We start from the raw sequence: 14,581 nt of genomic DNA on the forward strand, positions 1-14,581 counted from the left end.
CATTCATAGGGAAATCAGAAAGATCTAGCTTACATGCTGATACATGATTTATTATTTTGAATTTATTACTCTGTGTAAAGAGGAGAAAAAGTCTTTTCTAGATGGAGTCATTGATTGTTTTGTTTCCAAAGTATTAGTGATAAGAAAAATATTACGTGAGCTCAAGTGAAAGAAATACATACTTGAGAAAAACCATCTAACAATGTGATAATCTGTTTTTCTTTATACTATAACTTAGTAGTAAAAGAGTATTTGAAATACTTTATGATTACAGTCTGAATGTTGTACATGCATTTTAGTATATCACATGGAACTATCTTAGGTCATGGTTACAGTACATACAAAATATCCATTCTCGAAAGAAAAGATATAATATGATTTATCCTTTGGATGCATGTAAATTGGTATTTAGTTCTGGACATGTTTAAAGAAAATAGTGTGGAATATTATTTAAAGGACTCTCACAGGAAGGAAATTCCCAAAGCTAGACAGTCTAGAAAATTTTACCATTAACTAGTTAAATGGTATTTTATTTAGATGATTGATACTACTAGGTACTGCCTCCTCCAGGAACTTTTGTTGAAGTAACTGGGTGCCTTTAAACTACAGATTAAAAGCTCTGTTTCCATTCTATTTTAGGCAATAGTTGGTAGATAAGATTTAAAATTGAAAGGTGATAGAGAGGACATAAACACACACATATGCTACTTTTGAACATATCTAACATTATGATGGACATTCTGTAAGATCCTAGAATTGTAGTTATCAAGCTGTCCTTGCAATAAAACATATTGATGAGCTTATGGTACTTGAAGATCTCTTTAAATGATGGAGCTATTAGGAAATGAATTGATTCTACTTCAGCTTCAAATAGTTCCAGGTAAAGTGGCTAGAGCAAGGCAGAAAGGTGGAATCAGAGATTAGGAGAATTGAGAGTCAAGTCAGCCCCAATAAATATCAGAAGTATGACTCATTCAACAATCAGATTGTAAAATACTGCAAATTATAAAAGTCCAAGGGGACTTGAGAAATATTCATTTTTTAGTAAAAGCTTTGCATGACTGAGAGATTTCCTAATAAGTAGCAAAGGAGAAAGAAATAGATGTTACAGATTTGTTGATGCATTGAGTTTTTGATATAAAAGTGCAGTTGCCTTTCATTTTTTTTAGTTTTTAGTTAGGAACTAGACTAGGGGAAAATGTACATAACTTGAAAAAATATCTTGTTATCCTTGATAGCCATGATGAAGACTGTTCTACTTATACTTGTTGGCTGATAGCTATAAAGATACTACAAACAATGAAAATACTGAACAAATTTTGGTTTGTACATATAAAGCACTATATTAAACCTATTGTTTTTTTGGTTAAGAAATCTTATTCATATAATGATCAACTGTGTTTGAATTCAAAATAGTCTTTCTAATTTACATGTCAGTTAAATATGTGAATTTTTAGTGACCCACAAAAAGGAAGGAAATAGAATATCATAAATCCTGGCACCCCACCCCCTGCATGTTCTGAATGTCCCCTTTAAGATGACTTATTTTGTGTTGAAACATAAATTTATGATCAGATAATGTCATCAACTAAAATTGCATTTTCCCCAATGGCAACATGGTTAATAGTCTTGGACTAAAGCATAGCAAATTGAAAAGGGAAGCTTAATTATTACATGGTCAAAGTGACTTTCAGTAATCAAACTTTTAACTTCTATCCAGACTTTAATTTGTGGCAAAATTGACTTAGGATCTTAATCCGTTAAATGTTTTGGCTGTTGTTATGTCTTAGATTTGTGTTGAGAAGACAAAGAATGTAAAGTTTTCTTATGTTGATAATCCCACTGTAGGTTGTGTGTGTGTGGGGGTGGGGAATCCTCAGGTTGTCTGAAAGACTGGGTCAAGATAGTGGTCTGCTTCCAGGAAGGATGCTAAAACTGTTTCCTCTGGTGACCTCCCTGAAGGTGTCCTTGGTGAATTAGGCTATCCCTCAGTCTTGGAGGCTCAATTTCATTTTGAGCCCACTGTGAAAGTGGATCCATCTCTTAATGGTAGATTCTCCCAAACTAATACTTACTCCTTCATTTTTTCATTCATTCATTCTTTTATTTATTTTCGGGACCAGGACCAGGAATTAGACTACGTTTTGTGGATACAGTGGTAAATAAGTCCCTGTGCTCATGGATCTCACAGTGAAAGAGGGAAGAAAAACAAGTAACTGAAAGTTTATGTACAAGTCAAGGGATAAGAAAAATGAGTACAGAAATCTGAGTCAAGCCTGATGACTGTTTTTTATGGCCACCTTCCTGGCCATCATCTCCTCTAATTGGTTGGAGCCCAAGCTGTTATGGTTGTTAAATATTTTTGAAATTACCCCTCCTTGCATGGCTGTCATGGGGATATCGCTTTACTTGAGAAACCAAATCTCAGTGAGCCAGTTTCTTGATATATAATGAGTAATATCTATCAGAGGAGCCAGAAGAGTAGATGGCACACCTAAAGAAGAAACCAGAAGTGGTCTGAGTATGAATTAAAAGATTGTGATGAATCCAGTGTTTAACCCTATCAATACAAATGAACTTTGTGTATCCATTTCATGAGAGTCTTAATCTTTTTTTTTTTTTTTTGAGAGTCTTAATCTTAGTGGCACAAGGACTCTGGGCCATTTTCTAGGATTTTCTTGCTGGCCTAGTATAATACATAGATAGGTATTACCACTGAGTTCTCAGATTTTCCTTTTACCATATCTATTGTAACTGTTTCTCCACATTCATTTTGATAACAGTCATATCTTACTGGTCTCAGAAAGATTCTCTTTTTCTAAGATGACTCTGTCTGTTGGTATCAATGCAAAAGAGTTAAAGTTTAATGCTTTAAAGACCAATCTGATTTCTAAATTCCTGGGGAGCTCTTCATCATAACTTTCAAGTACAGACAAGAGTTTTTATTTGGATAAGGTAGCTAAATATTCTCCTGGATTTCTATGTTCGTTTTTTATATTTTGGACCAAACTACCATGTTTATCCTGGCCAACAGATTTAAAATCTAAACATAAAGGTTTATTTTTCATAAATATGTTTTGAATTTGACCTTCACAGGGAATATTTTAAGTGTCGTAATCAATGAGGTTTCAGGTACCACTTTACAGAGAACTACTGTGATTATGTTTTTGTGGTTGGATTTTTCTGAACCCATTAGCTACATGGTAATGGAGTGGTGGAATTTGGGTTTTGAGAATCATCACACCACTCGGTTACCAGAAATTCAATAAAAAACAAACATGAGTGATAGGTTTATGTTCTGGTACAGTATATTTTTAAAATGGTGTTTGTTAAGCCCTCTTGAGGATGCATCAAAGGGAATATGACAATCCGTCTTTGATCAACTGAACCGTCTTATGATTGGACTCTGCATCAAATGTTAAAAGATCAAAAGGAAAATTTAGATATAGGCGAAAGATAGGTCGTTTTTTCAGTGGGAACAGTGTGTATCTTTGGGTTGGTAAAAATAGGATAATGAAAAATATCCTTTTCTAATTTACTTCTCTCTTCATTCCCAACATCATTTGAAAGCATCTGTTACCTCAGTGTGAATACAAAGTATACTTTGTGACTAAATAACTTGCTCTCTTTGCTTGAAAAAATATTTATGGATCATGAGCAAAGCAATATTTGAACATAAGATTTTCTTTTGAGATATTTAGACTTCATAGAAAAAGAAGAAAAAGTTTCCTAAAAATTACTTGAAGTATTAATGGTAATATAGGAGGTTTCATTTATCAACAGCATATTTTGATTGTTGCTGTTGTTTAGTTATTATTTTGTGTGCGACTCCTTTGCGACCCCACGGACTAGAGCCAGCTAGGCTCCTCTCTCCATGGGATTCTCCAGGCAAGAACACTGGAGTGGGTTGTCATTCCCTTCTCTAGGGGATCTTCTCTGCCCAGAAATCGAACCGGAATCTCCTGCATTGGCCACCATCTGAGCCACCAGGGAAGTCCTATAGGCATGCTAAAATTTATTTTCTGCCTTTAAATATATCATAGGCATATACATATTAGAGAATATTTGCATTTAGCATAGTTGGGAAACAGAAATGTTTCTCATTTTGATTTTAATTCATAGTGTTCTTTTTGGCAAGTCAGTTGGTAACTCTGGGCCTTAGCTTCCACATCTGTAAAATGAGAGGCATGCGGTAGGTGACCTAGCTTTCCACACAAAGTGAGATTCTGCTAAATGTTATTGAGACTAGAGATCTGGGTGGTTTAAGTTGATAAAATGTATAATGTCAACAACTGGCCTTACGTACAAGTGACTCTCCTACTTTGGGAAATTTGTGACTGCTCTGCTAAGGTCCGTCTAGTCAAAGCTGTGGTTTTTCCAGTGGTCATGTATGGATGTGAGAGTTGGACCATAAAGAAGGCTGAATGCCAAAGAATTGATGCTTTTGAACTGTGGTGTTGGAGAAGACTCATGAGAGTCCCTTGGACTGCAAGGAAATCCAACCAGTCCATCCTAAAGGAGATCAGTCCTGGGTGTTCATTGGAAGGACTGATGCTGAAGCTGAAACTCCAGTACTTTGGCCACCTCATGCGAAGAGTTGACTCATTGGAAAAGACCCTGATGCTTGGAAAGATTGAAGGCAGGAGGAGAAGGAGATGACAGAGGATGAGATGGCTGGATGGCATCACCGACTCAGTGGACCATGAGTTTGGGTAAGCTCCAGGGGACGATGATGGACAGGGAGGCCTGGCGTGCTGCAGTCCACGGGGTCACAAAGAGTCAGACAAGACTGAGCGACTGAACAGCAACTACTGTGGCTTCTTATTTTTCCCAAAGTAAATCATTTTCCTCTTTAATGCTTACAACATATGCTTTAGACTTATTGTGTGCTGAGTAAGTAAGTATAGATTGATTCACTTCAGTTCAGTTCAGTCGCTCAGTCGTGTCCGACTCTTTGCAACCCCATGGACTGCAGCAGGCCAGGCCTCCCTGTCCATCGCCAACTCCCAGAGTTTACTCACACTCATGTCCATTGAGTCGTTGATTCTAGAGTGAAGCAAACATATTTTGTGAAACCAAATATAATCTCAGCCTAAAATGGAATTCTAGTTTTTCTGTTACGACCAGAAAAGAACAAACAACTTGGGTTTTTTTCTATAAGGATTCTGATTATTTTTTTTAATTATCTTATAATACATATATCTAAAATATATGTAAAAGCATATATGTAAAAGCATATATGTTAATGGTGTGTAATTTTGAAGTACATGTGTGTGTGTGTTTCTTAATTTCTGGGTATTTGAGTGGTGAATCTTTGCCATGCCTAACAGTGAGCATTGGATATTTAGCAGTGAATCAAGTAGCCACACTCCCTGACTTCATGGAAATTGTCTGCATCTATATCCTGTATGTGTCCAGAAGGGGAACATATTATGTGTGTGCATGTAGAACTTTGTCCTTTGTGATTCTTTCTTTCTTTCTTTATTTTAGCCTAGCTCATGTTATGAATTCGTGTTGTTTAATCCATAGGAAAACCTGACAAATACAGCAAGCAAATAAAATTAGATGAAGACTGCCAAGAAAAATAGTCTTGAATTTCAGAGTGTGTATCACAAGATTTTCAGATTTTCTCATCTTCCCCCCTAAAACCAAAACAAACAAGCAGAAAACCCCAAGTCTTTGTCTGTGGGATGAAGGGAATTTGTAAGTTTGTGTACTGGCATTAAGCAGTGTTACAGAATGAATCCAAGATAAGTTGGTCATCTTAGAGATAGCCATATGTTGGGGTTTTTTTTTTCCTCTCTACTTCCATTTTTATTGGATATAACTCAAAGAATCAAAGAGGAAGCAGACAGCAAAGGGCTCCCACCCAAGCTATGTCTAAAATCTATTTTATTTTACTTCCCTGTATTACTTCCCTATATCTCCTTACCCCAGTTACCAAAGGAGGTTGAGAGGAAAATGTGATAGTTTAATCTGCCATAATGCTACTCCAGTTATACCTAGCAAGATGGCACTCATCATAAGATGGCTTAATCACAACTTTATATCAAACATTCCTAGTGCAGAGTGTTCCCTCCAGCCTTCCCCGAAATTCCAGGATCAAATCAACTGAGCATTGCCATTATCTTTTTCTTTTTTTAATTTTTATTTCTTGGGAGGGGGGATTGGGAAGGGGAACATGTGTAAATCCATGGCTGATTCATGTCAATGTATGGCAAAAACCACTACAATATAAAAAAAAAAGAAAAGAAAAAAAAAATTTTTATTTCTTAAATTTTTTCCAGTCTACTGAAGGCAACAAAAAGAAGCAGCACATTTACTTTCTTTGGATGTTGTACCAAGTAGGGTACAAGTGGGGATACTTTTTTCCATTAAAGTTTCATTAACATTAACATTTACCTTTATTAATGGTTTTGATAGAAAAGTTACTTTGACATGAAGTTTTCATACTGAAGTCTTTATTTTTGTATACTTCTGGAAAGACTGTACCCAAAGAGGTAGATGCACATCTTTTTGCATAGTTTCTACATCCCTAGAAACCCTGTAAATCAGACTGTGAATGGGAAGGCTGTACCTAAAAATGACATCATGAAGCACATTGATAGAACTACACAGGATATAGTGGGGCCTTTGTCTTTTCGCTTCAGCAGCCCGAATCTAATTGTTGAATAGTGTGCTTCAGAGGACAGTGCTGTCTTTCACGGAAATGCTGTGCAGAGTCCCAGCCGGGCAGTGAGCTATTTCTAGTCCAGTTTTTGGAGGGTGTATGTACTGAGAACAGCTGTACAGATGTTGGCATAGGAGCAACTCCGAAGCCAGTCCACATGGAAACTTAGATTTGCTTCCAAAAGACCTTATGTGAACTATAGGTGCTTAATTTTCAGCTCTGCAGTGAGCAAATGTTTAAATATAGTGAACAGACATGACAAGATAGGCTGTCCTTTATGGTTTGCTTTGCTCATGTTCTTTTGTGAAAAGGGTCTCTACTGTGTTTGAATGCTAATGACTAGCTACGACCCTGCGTTTGTTGCTATGCATTAAGGTTTTCCTACAGGAACATTTCTTTTATGTTTTAGCCAAGAGCTTTGGCCTGCATTTTAAGTTCAGCATGGTTCGTATATTTCTCATTGACTGTTGTTTGTTATGAGACATATAGTGACCAAGGACCTTTTTCTGCCTTGCTCACTTGTGAATCATGACTTTCAGTTTTGTAGAAAAATAATTGTAAAACATCATAAAATAGTATCTGTGAAAAAGATGTATGTTGGAGAAAAAATATTTTTGATAATTTAAAAAAGTATTCCTTTCAATAAAATCACATATGTGCAAACTATTAATATCACTTTACAAGCAAATATTTTTTGTTTTGGCTCATTTTGCACAGTGAGGCTAGCAGTCCTTCTGCTTGGGACAGAACCACGTTGGCTGAGTGGTCCTTCAGAAAAATGCCTAATGTCTTGCTCATCCCCCAAACAAAAAGTTATTGGAGAAGAAAATAATTTTGATTGCCTTGAATAGAAATTTTACTCAAATTATCTTAGCAAATGATTTTCAGAAAAGATGTTATCTTAATTATCTCCTACTTAATTTAATTACTATGAAGGAATCGAGAAACCTAAACCATCTTTTTTGAATGGAGATTTGATGCCAAAATGGCACATGGCCTTCTCATCATATATCCTTCCCTGGGAAATGATATGTGTGTATCTAGAGCTTTGTATTTATCCTGGAATCCCACATTGCCATTGTTTGGATTTCCTTTTCAGTTTTTCTGTAAGGTGGACCTTCTTAATGTCATTTTATTAATTCCTGGGGCTCAGTCTGATGAGTCGGGGGTGACTGAGCTTTGTATTATACTTGCTACTGAGCAAGAATAGTATTATACCTATTGTTATTTCAAAATAACTTCCTTAGATAACACCCTAAAAAATTTCCCCACTTGCTGTTCTGAATGGGATCATGAAAGGAATCTCTATATTAAAATAATATTTCTCTTTCCCTCTAATGGGCTTCCCTGGTGGCTCAGACTAAAAATTCCACCTGCGATGCAGCATACCCAGGTTCAATCCCTGGGTCAGGAAGATCCCCTGGAGAAGGGAATGGCAAACCATTCCAGTATTCTGGAGAATTCCATGGACAGGGGAGCCTGGCAGGCTACAGTCCACGGGGTGGCAGAGACTCAGACACAACTGATCGACTTAACACAACACTTCCCTCAAACAACTCCGCAAAGCTCAATGGTGCCTGTGGGTGTAGGAGCAATTTACGGAAGACCCAATGATGGCTCGGCTTCCCCAGAAGCCGGTGGAAGAGTCCTGAGCAGCCCGAGTCCTCCAGCACTCTCCAGCGACAGAGGTGTGTCCGCCCGGCTCAGCCCTCCTGCCACTGACCAACTTCTGTTCTTAGATCAGCACCTCCAACGGGACACACGCGACCCTGTTTGCCGTGTAGACCACCCAACCCACCCGCTTTTGGTGGTTTGGCTTCCTCTCTGGCTTGCCTGCAGGTGTGACTTTATTCACTCACCTATAAACAAGTCACTCTCCCATTTTTCTGCAGTTTAAAAATAAAGCTGGCTGAAAGAGGACAGTAAGCAAGTGGATTTTTATACTATCCTGGTAACTTGTAATTATCCAGCGTGGTGAACTTCATGAACTTCTTCCAATGTGTTTTTGCTGCAGACTGTTGATTGGTGTGAAGGCTCCCCGGGGCAGGGGTGAAGCCATTTAACTGTGGAGAAGCTGATGAAGCTGCCTGGATGTAAATAACCTGCCAGCGTCTGTACAATGTTACCCCTACATCGCCTCTTCCCCAGCCCAGTGCAGCTTGAAATTAGATAAACATTTTGGCAATAGAGTAGCAGACCAAAGTTCAGCCTCATTGTTCAGTAAGTGTATTCACTTTATGAAAGTAATAGATTATTTTTTTTCTTTTATAAAGTAAGCTGGTAGGCATCAAGAACATACAAAAGCAGCTATATTAAGTAGAAGGAAGGTGATTTTTTTTCCCTTGATGTAACCACACTCTAAATCTTCACAATCTGTCACAACTTGCTCTGTAACTCTAAGCCAGCAATATCAAAATAGCACAATTAGTACTGTTAGCAAGATGTGGAAATTTCTTGAGCAGTCGGAATATATCCCAGAAGCCAGGATGTTTGCCGAGCACTAAACTCCACTTGCATTCAGCCTGCACTGGCTGATTTATGGCTCCAATGTGGACAAATAACACAAACAAGTTGGGACTCATGAATACGCGAAAAGACCCTCTTCCTTATAATCTCTTGAGCTTTCCTTGGGGAAGCGTCCAATGTCTTCATGACTCTCCCAGAAGTTTCTTCCAGTGGAGGGGCAGCTGAAGCTCTGATCTGTCACTCCACTAGAGTTTTAGAACCAGAAAAGGCATTTCCTTCAAATATGGAAACCAAGGCCAGTCAAGAGCCAAGAGCAGAACCCACTGTGATCCACTTGTCATGTGTCCCAAATGTTCACATAACCATAGATTATTTCAAGAAGACAATTTAATCCCCTCTCACCTGGCACAAAGTAGTCATTCACTAAATGTTGGTTGTTATTGCAGTTATTTTTTTTTCTCTTCACCTCCAGAGAAGATGGGTTTATGACTTTATATGGGTTTATATGGCATGTATTCACATTAAGAAAATACCTTGAATGGTAATAATTTTAGATCTGGAAAGGATCTTGAGAAAGCTTCTAGTTCAGCTTCATAAGCATATTGTTCTTACTATAATGGATTTTTACCATAATAATTTTATTTTTAATCAGCTAGAACTTGTGAGTTAGCTAGAAAGAAGTTGGACTAACAGACAATTTTTCAAAGTTCCACTTTAGAATTTACTAAAACTTGAGATAATCTATTTCTCTCTCACACACACACTTCTCTAATACTTGAGATTTATGTGCAAAGTTAACACTGTATAAATATTTTGAAAAGTAATTAATTCCAGTGATGGATTAACTTAAGGCAGTTAGACAGCATATTTAAACAACCTATTTATGTATAAAATGGAAAGTTGTACTGAAAAAAATCTTTCTTTATTTTTTAAAATCTATATTATGTAATTTTTACATCAATTCTTCCTTATTACTAAGTTGTTTACATTAAAAAGTACTGCATAAAGGGACAGAATTATCCAGTTGCATTGATAATTTGCTTTGCTCCAAACCTTGACTGTTTAAATTGCTCCTATTTAAGTGCACAGACCTGAGTGTTTTTTTTTTTAATCCTCAAATTAAAGGCTCACTTGGAAAATTTGAGCTAAGATGCACCTACTGCCATCTTCTTCCTAATATATTGTCCCAACTTATTTGGAGGGTAAGTTTCTAAAACCAAAACTAGTTCTAGCTATTAATTTCAGGTTCCACACCTGCACCCATAATAAAAGGGACCTTTTAATCCTACTTTCCCTCTGACCACCCTCTGATAAACATAAATGTAAAGATATTTAAAAGAAAACTGAAAATGAATGGAAGTAGGGGCCCAGAAAATTGAATGAATAAATGAATGAACGAACCAAAGTATGACTAACATGCTCTGCTATTAAATAATAACCACAGTCACAACACTATAAATGAATATTATTTGAGCATCTCTCTATGAGCAAGCACTTTACATGGATATCTCATTAGCTGCATTCAGTGCTCAAGGAATTAGTCATGTGCTGTTTAGCCAGTAATGACATCATTGCCTTGATGGGTATTAGAACTATAATTAGCTTTTATGATGCTAAGACATTCTCCACTTATGTTGGTGAGATTTAGCAGTACTTTTCTGGGTAATACTAACATAAACCAGTTTTACCCTGCAATGCTGCCTAGATAATCCCAGGTTTTCTGTGGCATTCTTAAGTGAAATGAACATTAGGTGAGTGTTTGTTTTTTTATAGTTTCCTGTTTTTTTTTTTTTTTTTGAAAGAGATAATACATCAAAGTAAGACATCTTTGATAAACACTAGATTGGTCATTTTGCTGTGTTTTGATCTTACCTGTCAACAATTAGGCTTTGCTTCACTGAATCTTAGTAGAATTAATCTTCCTTTACCACCGTGACTGCTTTTTTCTTTCCACAAACGAGCTGCCAGGATAGTTTTCTGTCTTTTGTCTCTCTTCTTGTCATCTCTCAAACCCTTTGCATAAGGCTGCAGTTATTCTTACAACAGTTTTTGTTCACTGGTAATTGTGTGTTTATGTGCACAAGGGTGAGGTTTTAAAAATGTGCTAAATACAAATCTGATTATTTTATTTTCCCATAATTAAAACCTTTTAATTTTCCCTACTGCTCATATTCCATTTAAAAAATTTTTCTTTAGCATTGCTTGCAAAACACTGCAGAATCTAATCTTGGCCTAGCTTGCCGTCTTTATCTAATGTTTCTCCCCATTTTGTACACTCTGCTTCAGCTAAACAAAACTCTTAAGTTACTGGAACAATTCATGCTATCTCTCACCCACAAGCTGATGCAACCTGGTGACCCTACTGTGCAGGACTCTCTTTTTCCCCTCTGTCTCCCCTCTTCCATTGGCCAATTTATCTGCTGCATGTTTAGGCCTCAGTTTCTTTCTCAGCTGTTAGAAATGGTTCTATTTCTACAAAACCTAAACCTAGGTAGTTGCAGTCATCTACTCGTCTACCTGCTCCATCATGAGCTTCCCATGTGGCTCAGTGGTAAAGAATTTGTGTCCCAATGCAGGAGACACAGGAGACATCGGTTTTCTTCCTGGATCAGGAAGATCCCCTGGAGGAAGAAATGGCTATCCACTAAAGTATCCTTGCTTGGGAAATTCCATGGACAGAAGAGCTTGGCGGGCTCCATGAGGTCACAAAGAGTCAGACACGGCTGAGCAACTGAGCGAGCACATACGCACGCACCATCAGAGCAATTTTCACATTGTATTATCACTATCTACTTATTTATCTGTATTTGCAGTAATCTGGACTGCAAGGAGATCCAACCAGCCCATCCTGAAGGAGATCAGTCCTGGGTGTTCATTGGAAGGACTGATGCTGAAGCTGAAACTCCAGTACTTTGGCCACCTCATGCGAAGAGTTGACTCATTGGAAAAGACCCTGATGCTGGGAGGGATTGAGGGCAGGAGGAGAAGGGGACGACAGAGGATGAGATGGCTAGATGGCATCACCGACTCGACGGACATGAGTTTGAGTAAACTCCGGGAGTTGGTGATGGACAGGGAGGCCTGGCGTGCTGCGATTCATGGGGTTGCAAAGAGTCAGACATGACTGAGTGACTGAACTGAACTGAACTGATACATTCCATAAAATCTGGGGTTATATCTTGCTCACAACTTATTTCCAGCACCAGACCACAGTGCCAGGTACATAGCTGCTTAATAACTCTTTACTGGGTAAATGGATGTTGGGGATTGTTGAGTGACGAATTAGAAAATGCAAACGGGACAAATATGGAGCACTATATGGTCATTCAAAGATGCTTGCTTCATTGGATTTAAGAGAAGATTTTGAATTAGAGTAAATATTTTTATACTTGCACTTTCATTTTCGTAGATATTTCCTGTAGTGATGGGGAGAATGAGTCAGAGATAACAAGACTATTGACAAAAAGACTAGTTACTGAACTTTTTTCTAAGGGAGGAAAGATAAGAACTAAGTGGCCACAGGAACGAGAGAAGGGGAGAAATGAAAGAACCATGAAGAAAATGATGTCATAGCCCTTGACAAACCACTTTAAGGGGCGTAGAGGAAAGAAGAGAGAAGGGATATTCAGAGTTCTCGTTTGGATGATTTTCTTACAGCTAGCACTTAGAACATGAATAAGTGGTTGGAGGAACAGTGTTTGGATCGAAGAATCTGTGAAGTGTCCAAGTTGAGCAGACATGCATGAGTATGGTTTGGTGTACAGTAGAACATGTATGTCATCTGCATTTGGACATAAGGAAGGCCTCTGGATGAGATCACCCAGCGAGAATGAGTGAGGAGAGGAAGAGCTGAAGACAGAGGAGAGCCCTATAAGGGTTGGCTTGGGGCAGACTTGGTTATGTGATCAGAAATCTACAAACAATGGATCAAGAGAAGAAGCGGCATGGTAGGAGAGTTCTGGTCAAAGGATCCAAGCTCAAGCCACAAAGAACAGCTCCTCTGCTGGTGACTGGACATGGAGTGTCTAGAATGAGAGTCTCTGTTTTTCAGAGGACTGGTTTTCCCTTATCTCTCTGTTCTTACATTTTCTCTCTTTCTCTTTTCTCTATTTGCTCATCAGTGTCTTTGTTTGCAAGTGGCAAAGGAAGCTGATACCTTTGTGTTTATATAACTTTGTCATTCTGTTGTTCATCATTCTCTGAAAAATTTGTGTCTCTAACTTCATAGAGAGGTAATCTGACTGAGCAGCCAAGCCCCTGATTTGATTCTCTTCAGGTGAGAGGTCCTCCTCTGGGGTCATGGTACAAATATGACTAAGAGATGCAGGAGGGGACCTCCCAGGTTTACAGTGGATAAGAATCCACCTGCCAGTGCCGGGGACGCAGGTTCGATCCCCGGTCTGGAAAGATTTCCCGTGCCGTGGAGTAATTAATCCCCCACCGTACAGCCCGCGAGCCACCACTACCAAGCTCACGCTCTGCAACTACTGAAGCCTGAGTGCCTAGCGCTCGTGCTTTGCAACAAGAGAAGGCGAGGCAGTGAGAAGCCCACTCACCTCAACAAGAGTAGCCCCCCACCCGCCACAACTAGAGAAAGCCTGCACAAAGCAATGAAGACCCAGCGCGGCCAAAAATAAAATAACAAAATAATATTTTAATAAAGATGCAGGAGGGGCAGATAGATCTTCTTGGAAGCAGGCACATGTGTGGAGATTGCGAATTGATTTTGTAGTATGTCATTACTTAAAGGAGCACTTTTCAGATTTTAGTGTACTGGGGAATCACCAGAAAATCTCATTAAAATACAGATTTTGTTTAGTAGGTCTAACAAGCTCCCAGCTGATGCTGTGCGGCTGGCTGAGGTCAGGGCCAGGAGAGCAGAGCTGTGCTCAGAGGGGGCAGAGAGAAAGGCAGGAAATCAAGGAGACAGTGGGAACGGAGTGGAGGACACAGAATCAGGGAGTGTTCAGAGGCATCAGATGTTGAAGAAGGTGAGTGAGATCACATTGGAATCCTCTTTAGTATAAATAATCTGCCTGATTTTGAGTATTTTTTCAGCAGTGTACAGAAGGCTGTGAGTGCATGGAGTGAGAACGTCCATGCCTAGATTAATACAGAGTTAGGGGCTTGCAGTGCAGGGAGGAAGGGGATAAGAGACTTGAATGCATTAACTAGAAAGTAGAGTAAGTTATAAGCAGGCAGCTTTAGACTGTTTCAAATGGTGCATTGCCTTTAGACTGTGTTTTTAACAGCTGGAGAAAAGACGCGATTGCTTAAGAGAGAATAGTTTCCCATGAAAATGTGTGTGGGTGTGTGTGCAAATGCATGCACATGTGCTTGGGTTCTTAATCTTCTTACACAGGATATATATCTACATGCTCAGCCGACTCTAGAATGATTAACAGTAGTTCTCTTGTTTGGATCTTCAAAAGTATTACCTTTTGC

General features: G+C 38.5%; 1 protein-coding gene across 9 annotated transcripts in view; it reads left to right on the forward strand.

Annotated features, from left to right (window-relative positions):
• The window catches only part of ADGRG6 (adhesion G protein-coupled receptor G6), a 153,908-nt gene that overhangs the window by 48,179 nt on the left and 91,148 nt on the right, over window positions 1-14,581 (forward strand). The window lies entirely within an intron of this gene.

This window comes from Cervus elaphus, chromosome 26 (assembly GCF_910594005.1).
Source record: "Cervus elaphus chromosome 26, mCerEla1.1, whole genome shotgun sequence".
Taxonomy (NCBI): domain Eukaryota; kingdom Metazoa; phylum Chordata; class Mammalia; order Artiodactyla; family Cervidae; genus Cervus; species Cervus elaphus.